The sequence below is a fragment of the Ochotona princeps genome, chromosome 24 (genome assembly GCF_030435755.1).
Source record: "Ochotona princeps isolate mOchPri1 chromosome 24, mOchPri1.hap1, whole genome shotgun sequence".
Taxonomy (NCBI): Eukaryota; Metazoa; Chordata; class Mammalia; order Lagomorpha; family Ochotonidae; genus Ochotona; species Ochotona princeps.
In genome coordinates this window covers 35,010,736-35,020,897 of record NC_080855.1, presented here as the reverse complement: position 1 = coordinate 35,020,897, position 10,162 = coordinate 35,010,736, and positions in this window count along the sequence as shown.

Sequence of the window (10,162 nt, the reverse complement as noted above, 5' to 3'; positions counted from 1 at the left end):
AGTAATACTATGAATTATACATTTAGCCATACGGTAAGCTGGAATGATTCTTTACTTTTTAAATAGACTTAATTTCAGTACTCTAGTTGACCCCTGAGCTTTATTTTCACACTATACCTTATTGACTTCATTAGAAAGAAAACAACGCCCCCCAAAAACCTTGCAAATTTGAACTGTCCTATCCAGCAGCAATATAGTCAGCAAATTAATTGAGGTATTAACTATAGGATGAAACATTTAAGAAAGAATTAGTATATACATACCCTAAAGCAAGAAATAAAAGTCAAAAATCACCACACTAAGGCATTTTACTTAGTGATTAAGATGTCAAGTGGGATCCCAGCATCAATTTGGCAGTGCCTGGATTTGATTTCCAGCTATGACAGTTGCAACAGATGACAGGTCCTATTATCTATGTCCTTTTACCCATAGTGGAGTCCTGGCATGCATTTCCAGTTTCAGCGTTATCTTGGCTTTAGCCCACCCATACATAGTTTTCTTCTTCCATTTTCAATTGCATTCTAACTAGGAGGAATCTGAAAAAAATGCAGTGGAAAATCTATACAGTGAAGAAATATGAATGAAATGTCATAATGACTACAACAAATTAAATATCTTATTTCATGTTTCAATGAAGGTCATGCGTGTATTTGTTAGTGATGTGGAAAGACAGTTTGACTTGGCAATCTCGTTGCCTGCTTCCCAACCTTAGTGTCTCAGTTGGACATCTAACTCTCTCTTTGGTCTTGGGTTCCTGTTTATCTTGTTTTTGCAAAGTGATGATCCTTGAGTTTCTGATACACATGTTGAAAATTACTTCCTGGCAATGGTCCTGGACCAAAAGTTACCTTTGGAGTATTTGGGAACTATATCTACCTGTGTCTGATTCTTCTTGCCATTCAGAAAAAAAAAAAAACAGTTTTCCAAAATCTGTTATTTATAGGAGAACTTTTGTGTATTTCATTGGTACAGTTCGAAAAAGATACCCACACTTCGTTTACCCCCATTCTCTAATAAGCCATCTTTCCCCTTCCCCTCTCTTCATCACCATTCGAACATACATCAATTTAATTAACTCTACAGTCATGAGCTTAAATGACCAATAACCATAAGACTCAAAATGTGAATAATGGGAAGATCACAAGTTCACAGAAATATGAACAAGTTCTGAAAACAACAATGATATCCCAGTGATCATTTTATACCTATACCTATTTGGTATTCTATGTAAGCTGCCATGCATCAGAGAAAACATATTTTTTTCTGAGAAAGTCTTATTTCACTAAACATGATTATTCCTCTTTAAATCCATTTTGCTGCAACAAAAGACAGTACTTCACTCTTTGTATAGCTTAGTACTATTCCACCATGTATATATACTACATTTTCTTTACCCAATCATCCATTGATGGACATCTGGGTTGCATCAATATCTTAGCTGTTATGAACTAAGATGCAATAAATATGGGGGTTAATTAGCTACTTTATTCTCATTTCTTATTAAAACTGTACTCCTTTGAAAAGCAAAATACAGAGAAAAGGAGAGAGGAGAGATTTTGCATCTTTTAATTTTCTCCTCAGATGACTGCAGTGATTGGAGCTGGACTGTCCAAAACCAAGAGTCAAGAGATTCTTTTGGGTTTCTGTCACTGTTGCAGAAGCCCACAGACACTGGCTATGTTCCATTGCTTTCCCAGGCACATTCGCATGAGATGGGATCAGAAGTGGAGCAGTCTATACTCCAACCAGTGCCAGTACAGGATTCTGATGCTGCAGGTGGTGTATCTACCTACGTGCCACAGCACTCTGCCCCTCATGTACTGATTTCATCTTGTTTGGATAATTCCCAGGAATGGGATGGCTGGGTCATATCGTCACTTTACTGTCAGATTTCTAAGGAATTTCCATTCTGTATTCAGTAATACAAATCCTGATTTATACTCCTGCCAACAATGGATTAGCATATCTTTTTCTAACATATTTTGTATTTCCTCTAAGGTTGTAAAAGAGTTCCCCAATAATGTTTCTCTGTAAGATGTTCAGCTCATTCTTCTTATCAACCCTAACTTCATCAAAGAGGCAGACTGCAAGAACCTGAGGTTTTAGTGAGTTGGGTGGGGACAGTGGTGGGTTGGAGGCTTCGGGAGTTGGCCCCCCAGGGGCATGCACAGAGCCTGAACACAATTGGTGCTCGTCTCCCCGCCCCTCCACCCCCCGAGACTCCAGCATCTAGAGACAACGGGCGAGTGCTTTGAAACTGCCAAAACTATGTCTGGGAGAAAGGCAAAAGGCACACTGAATACTCCCTCGTGCCTTTGCGGTCTGGCACTCAGCTGGGCGGTGCTATTCCACAGGAACCCAAGCACGCCTCTGGGCTGGGCAGTCCCGTGCTAGCGCTGGGGCGGTCAGTCCCCTGCAAGCGCTGGGGTGGGCGGGCCTGTGCAGGAGGCTCTTCCAGAGAGCACCTGGAACACCCCACACCCTATAGTCCCGTGCTTGGGAGACGAACCAGGAGAGCACTGCGGACCCGCGTGCAGGAGGCATTCCCAGAGAGCACCTGGAACCTCCACGCCCTGCAGTCCCTGGCACTGGGGACACACTGAGAAAGCACCTAGAATCCTCTGAGCCCTGTGATCCCGCGCACAGGGGGCACGCACAGAGAGTGCCTTCACTCCCCCATGCCCTGTGGTAGCATACCTGTAGGGGACGAGCTGAGAGTGCGCTTTGAATCCGCTGGGCCCTGGAAGTGGCGCCCTGAGGTCCAGTGTTCTGGAGACGCACCAAAAGTGCCTTGAAAATTCCTACACCCTGATACTCCACGCCTGCAGACTCCGATCTCTACAGGATAGTACTTGGAGACCCCTCAGCACACTGGTGTCTATGTCTCCCAAAAAAGAAACACTAACACAATGGGAAGAAATACCAGAAAAGGTAATGATCCAGATGAGAGTGCCAACACCCCACCAATAAAGGATCAAAAGCCAATGTCTATTTCGGAGATGCGAGATGAAGACATAGAAGATCTACCAGACAAGGAATTCAAAAAAATAATGTTAAAATATGTCAGAGACAATGAGAAGAATTGGGAGGACTTCAAGGAATTCAAGAACCACATAGCCTCAGAAATACAACAAATGAAAAGTAAAATCCTTGACTTAGAGCACAAAATTGAGAGCCTAACCAACAGAACAAATACAGCAGAAGAGAGAATCTCTGAAACGAAAGACACACAAAATGAACATACCCAGTTCATTAAACAGCTGGAGACAAGTCTGAACAAAGCCAATAAGACCATACAAGAAATGAAAGACAACCTCAGAAAATCAAATATTAGGATTATTGGCCTTCCTGAAGGAGCGGAAAAAGAGTCAGGAATGCAAATGGTGCTAGACGAAATTATACAGGAAAACTTTCAAAACACTTGGAACATGAACCCAGCCCAAATCCAGGACGGTCAGAGGACTCCCAGCAGATATGACCCAAAGCGATTTTCACCCAGATATATGGTGCTCAAGTTCCACTCCAACGAAGACAAAGAAAGAATCCTAAGACAAGTACGAAGCAGAGAAAAGATCACATACCGGGGAAAACCAATCAGGATCACTGCTGACTTATCTGAAGAGAATTTACAAGCAAGAAGAGAATGGACACAGATTTTCCAAATCCTGAATCAGGACAACTGTCAACCAAGAATATTGTACCCAGCAAAGATCTCATTCATATTTGAGAACGAAATCAAATACTTTCACAGCAAAGAGAAATTAGAAGAATATGCCAGCACAAAACCAGCTCTACAAAATCTCCTTAGAAATGCACTAAATCCAGAAAAAAAGGAGGTGAATCATAAGCAAAGATGGCAAACAGGAAGATCTCCCCACTAAAGACCACACAAGGAAGGGCAATTACACAGATAACACACCCAAAAAAATAAGTATGGCAGGGCAAAATCACAACCTCTCAATTTTAACTCTTAAAACAAATGGCCTGAACTCACCAATCAAAAGGCATAGATTAACAGAATGGATTATCAAACAGCACCCAACTATCTGTTGCCTACAAGAGACACATCTAACCAGAAGAGATTCGAAGAAGCTGAAAGTGAAAGGTTGGAAACAGATATTTCATGCCAATGGACGAGAAAAAAGGCTGGGGTAGCTGTCTAAATTTCAGATGATGTGGACTTCAATCTGACACACATCAAAAAGGACAGAGAAGGACATTATATATTGGTGAAGGGACTGATCCATCAGGAAGTAATTACCATTGTGAACATATATGCACCAAATTCAAACGCACCTAGCTACGTGAAGCACTCACAGACTTAAGGGGAGACATAGATATGCACACAATAATAGTGGGTGATCTTAACACCCCGCTAACAACAATAGACAGATCAACAAAACAAAACTCAACAAAGAAACAACAGAGCTCATACAAACAATAGAACAACTGGACTTGGTTGACATTTTTAGAATTTTTTACCCTAAGGCCACAGATTATACATTTTTTTCAGCAGTGCATGGCACCTTCTCCAGGATCGACCACATGATAGGACACAAAGCAAACCTAAATAACTTCAAAAAGATAGCAATCATACCATGTACCCTCTCAGACCACCACGGAATGAAACTGGAAATCATCAATTCAAAATGCCCCAGGAAATACAGAAACTCTTGGAGGCTGAACAATATGCTATTAAACGAACAATGGATCAGAGAAGAAATTAAAGATGAGATCAAAAAAATTATGGAAACCAATGAAAACTCTGACACAACATTCCAAAATTTGTGGGACACTGCCAAAGCAGTGTTACGGGGTAAACTCATCGCAATTGGAGCTCATGTCAAGGCCCAAGAGAGGCGCCAAATACAGGAACTAACCACACACCTCCAGGAATTGGAAAAACAACAGCAGAAGAGCCCCACACACAACAGGAAACAAGAAATCATCAAAACAAGGGAGAAAATCAACCAGATAGAAATAAAGAAACCATACACAAAATCAATGAATCAAAAAGCTGGTTTTTTGAGAAGATAAACAAGATAGACACCCCACTGGCCCAACTGACAAAGAAAAAACAAGAGAAGGCAAGAATTAACAGCATCAAAGATGAAAAAGGCAACATAACAACAGACACCGCATCCATTAAGGCCATAATTAGAAATTACTACAAAGCACTGTACTCCAACAAATCAGAAGATCACCAAGAAATGGAAAAGTTCTTACACTTCTACCACCTGCCAAAACTTAGCCCAGAGGCAACAAACGACCTGAACAAACCCATAACTGAAGTAGACATTGAATCAGTGATTAAAGACCTCCCAACAAAGAAAAGCCCAGGACCAGATGGCGTCACTACAGAATTCTACAAAACATTCCGAACACAACTGACCCCAATCCTCTACAAACTCTTCAAAACAATAGAAAAAGAGGCAACCCTTCCAAACTCATTCTATGAAGCCAACATTACCTTAATCCAAAACCAGACAGAGAACTAACAGAGAAGGAAAACTACAGACCTATCTCTTTGATGAACATTGATGCTAAGATTCTCAACAAAATCCTAGCCAACAGAATTCAAAAAATCATCCCACAGATCATTCATCCAGATCAAGTAGGATTCATCCCTGGAATGCAGGGATGGTTTAACATTCGGAAATCCATAAACGTGATACACCACATCCAAAAACTGAAAAACAAGAATCACATGATAGTATCAATAGATGCAGAAAAAGCTTTTGACAAAATCCAACACCACTTCCTACGAAAAACCCTAACCAAGGTAGGCATAGATGGGAAAATCCACAACATAATTAAAGCCATATATGAAAAACCCAATGCCAGCATCATACTGAATGGAGAAAAGCTGGAACCCTTCCCACTGAGATCTGGAACAAGACAGGGATGTCCACTTTCTCCACTACTATTCAACATAGTCCTAGAGGTACTCGCTGAGGCCATAAGACAAGAAAAAGAAATCAGAGGAATCCAAATGGGAAACGAAGAAGTCAAACTCTCACTATATGCAGATGATATGATTCTTTATGTAGAAGAGCCAAAAGAGTCAATACAGAGACTGCTAGAACTTATACGAGAGTTTGTTGGAGTGGCAGGGTACAAAATTAATGAACAAAAATCAACAGCCATAGTGTATGCTAACAGCCCCAAGTTGGAAAAAGACTTAACCAGCAAAATATCATTCAAAATAACAGAGAAAAGTATGAAATATCTGGGAATAAATCTAACCAAAAATGTAGGAGACTTATTTGAAGAAAACTACAAACTACTTAAAAAAGAAATTGAACAAGACCTCAAAAGATGGAGTAACATCCCATGCTCCTGGATAGGTAAAATCAATGTCATTAAAATGTCTATATTGCCAAAAGCAATATATACATTCAATGCAATTCCATTCAAATTGACAAAAACTTTCTTCATGGAACTGGAAACAATGATCCAAAGGTTCATCTGGAAGCACAAAAAACCATGGATAGCTAGAACCATCCTGAAGAACAGGAAGTTAGCAGGGGGAATCACAGTTCCAGACTTTTGGACATACTATAAGGCAGTGGTTATCAAAACAGCATGGTAGTGGCACAAAGATAGAGAGGAAGATCAATGGAGCAGAATAGAAACACCAGAAGGAAACCCACACAGATACAGCCAAATAATCTTTGACAAAAAGACAAACGACAATCCAGGCAAATGGGAAGGTCTGTTCAATAAATGCTGTTGGGACAATTGGCTAATAGCCTGCAGAAACAAAAAAATAGATCCACATCTCTCACCATACACTAAGATCAGATCTAAATGGATAACAGATCTAAACCTACATCCAGAAACCTTCAAACTTTTGGAAGAAAATGTTGGAAACACACTGGAACACTTAGGGGTAGGCCCTCACTTCCTAAAAAAGACTCCAAATGCAGTAGAAATCAAGACCAAAATAAACAATTGGGACCTCATCAAACTAAGAAGCTTCTGTACAGCTAGAGAAACAATCAACAAAGTAAAAAGGCAACCCACAGAATGGGAGAAGATCTTCACACACGACATAGGTGACAGAGGGCTGATCTCCAGAATATACAAAGAGCTACAAAACAACCAAAATGTCAAAACAAACAAGCCACTCAAGAAATGGGCACGGGAAATGGGCAAACACTTCACAAAGGAACAAACCCAAATGGCAAATAAACATATGAAAAAATGCTCAAGTTCCCTGGCAATAAGGGAAATTCAAATTAAAACATCAATGAGGTACCACCTAATGCCAGTAAGACTGGCCCACATGAATAAAAGCACCAACAACACTTGTTGGCGAGGTTGCGGGGAAAAGGGAACCCTACTCCACTGCTGGTGGGGCTGCAGGCTGGTACAGCCTCTATGGAAATCAGTATGGAGAATATTCAAACAACTCAAATTCAACATACCGTATGATTCAGCAACAGCACTCCTAGGAATATATCTAGAACACTTGTTTTATGAGAAACCAACATGCACCCCTTATGCTTATAGCAGCACAATCAGTAATTGCAAAAACATGGAAGCAACCAAAATGCCCATCAACAGAGGATTGGATAAGAAAGCTATGGTTCATCTACTCCATGGAATACTACTCACCTATTAAAAAAAAACAAAATGCAGTTCTTTGTGGCCAAATGGGCCAAACTGGAAACCATAATGCTAAGGGAAATGAGCCAATCCCAGAAGGTCAAATACCACATGTTTGCCTTAATTTAAGATGATATGATGTTATGTATAACATGTTATGTTTTGAATGTTATATGTTGTGTATAAACTAAAATTGAAGTATAGGTGAGGTGGTCACAAAAACAATTTTGTTATTTATAAAAATATGTTAAAATTGCAAAATGTCCTATTCCTTCAAAATTGTTTTTGTGATCAACTTTCCATTACATATATTATATGTTGATAGAATACTTAATTTTACAAGTAAATAGTATGTAAAATTTGGTTCAGGTCAAGAGTACTTATTTCATAATAGAGCATTTACCTTGGAATCAAAATCAAACTCTTTCACTTCTGGTGTAGGCCATGGATCACTAGGATGAGGTTTTCTAGAAAGCCTTTAGAGAAAAATATACAAGAAAAGTGTGTGAATCTGGTGAGAGGTCAGCTCTCTTTATTGTCAATGATTGTTTGGAGACATAATTAAAATTTGACCTTTGCTTTAAGAAATCTTTTGGTTACTTATTTCAGGTTTCAATTCGCTCATCACTTTTAAAATTCAGTGAAGACTCACCATTAATATTACAACCAAGTCCGAAAACTGATAGTTACTGTAGTCCTGAAGGTTCAACAAAAGACCTGTTTGCTTGTTATTGGTGTTTGGTAACCTAAATGGAACAAACCTGACAGCCTGAGGTGAAATTCTATTCTAGTCCCTTGCTAACCTTTTCTGAAAAAAAACTAACCAGTGTGCCTCTAGAAGGTCCCATTCCTTTTAGAAACAATACAAGGTATCTCATGAAGCATCTGAGATTTTTGAATTCTAAAGACATAAAGCATACAGGAATCTATATAACATTTTCAGATTTAACCAGTAAATATTACAGAATACAATTATTTTCTTTATGTAAGTCTTGCATTATTGAGGTTCATGTAAACTAGCAAGCCCTCAAGCACTTCCACAGTTACTAAAATACCTCAGGGAGACTCTGCTGGAACAACAAGGGTCCTGATACATGTGCCTCTCTTTTTCACAATAGTCTGTTTTCTGTTGGGCTTCTACTCCCAGAACCCTCTTTCATCGTTTCAATGGCAGTGTTGTGTTTTGCATAATAATTTCGGTACCCTCCAAGGCCCGAGTACTTACTAGAGACTTGGTACCCCAACTCTTATGGCAATGATCAGTGGATTCAGGTGAAGGTAATTATGATACCTACAATCATGATGCTAAAGTAGGAGGGCTGTAGCTGGTCAAGGCATGACCTCTGAAGGCAGTTCCCATAAAAGATTAGGTAAATGAAGTCTGAAGCAAGTTATTTCTCGGCTTCCTGGATCACCACATCATTCTCCCTCCACCCACATGTTGCAATTTCTGCTGCACAACAGATGTCAATTTGCACTCTTAGATTCTGAGTCTCCCAAAGTCCAAGTCAAAATGAATACTCAAGCTTTATGAATTGCCTCCTCTCAATATAACAAAAAGCTCTCTAAATTTAAATCTTCAGCTTATGGCACATAGAACCTTTGGGTTAAGAAGGATAGAAGATATTTTTTTTCTGCTTCTGTCACACACACACAAAAAGCCTAGTACACAGATATAATGTTTGTTTGAAAGGGAGGAGAAAAGGCTTCAGTTGAAGCCTTTTAAAATTCATTTTAAAATTCAACTTGCTATGACCAGCCAAGAAAACAAAGTTGTGAAGTATGTTTAAGTCCTGATTGAATATATCTATTACACCATATGTGTTCAGGTTATGTTTGACAAACAGAGTTCCAGAAAGATTGAATACAGCTGGTATTGTATATAAGCAAAGTTGTATATCTTTGAAGAAAAATTCTATAAAATACAGAAATTCTTTTAAAAGCAGTTCTGAGCATTAATTTTAACATGAACAGAGCTAATATAAAATTATGATCAGCAACAATATGTTATTAAATTGTCAAAATATGTATACAATTAAAGGCATGGAGAGTGAAATTGGCAAGCATGGAGAAAAATATTTGGAAGATGTTAAAATGTCCGCAAAAATTTAATTGCAAGTTAGAAATTTTTATCTGACAGGACTCATTTCAACCGTTTTCAAGGATTTGTAAAAAGCAAACTTGAATTAAATATTTTTGCATGTTCATTGTAGAAATAAATAAATAAATAAAATAAATAAAAATAAAATAAAATAAATAAATAAAAAAGAAATGTTACATAAAATTCAGATGCCTATAGTGTCAACAGATATCCAGTTTATATTTTGCTCCTTTTATTAACTGATATAAGGCTATTTTCTGTTGTATTCATATTCAAACCTGTTTTTCTCATTTGGTTTACCAGTTATATCTGCACATGTTCACATATACCCTCTGGCACTCTCAGTGGTCACATACTGCATACTATGGATGCACTGTAGCTTACAAAACAAAATATGAGATATTGGGAAGCTATTTGCTGTACTATTTAAAAACAAATATCTTCTATAAA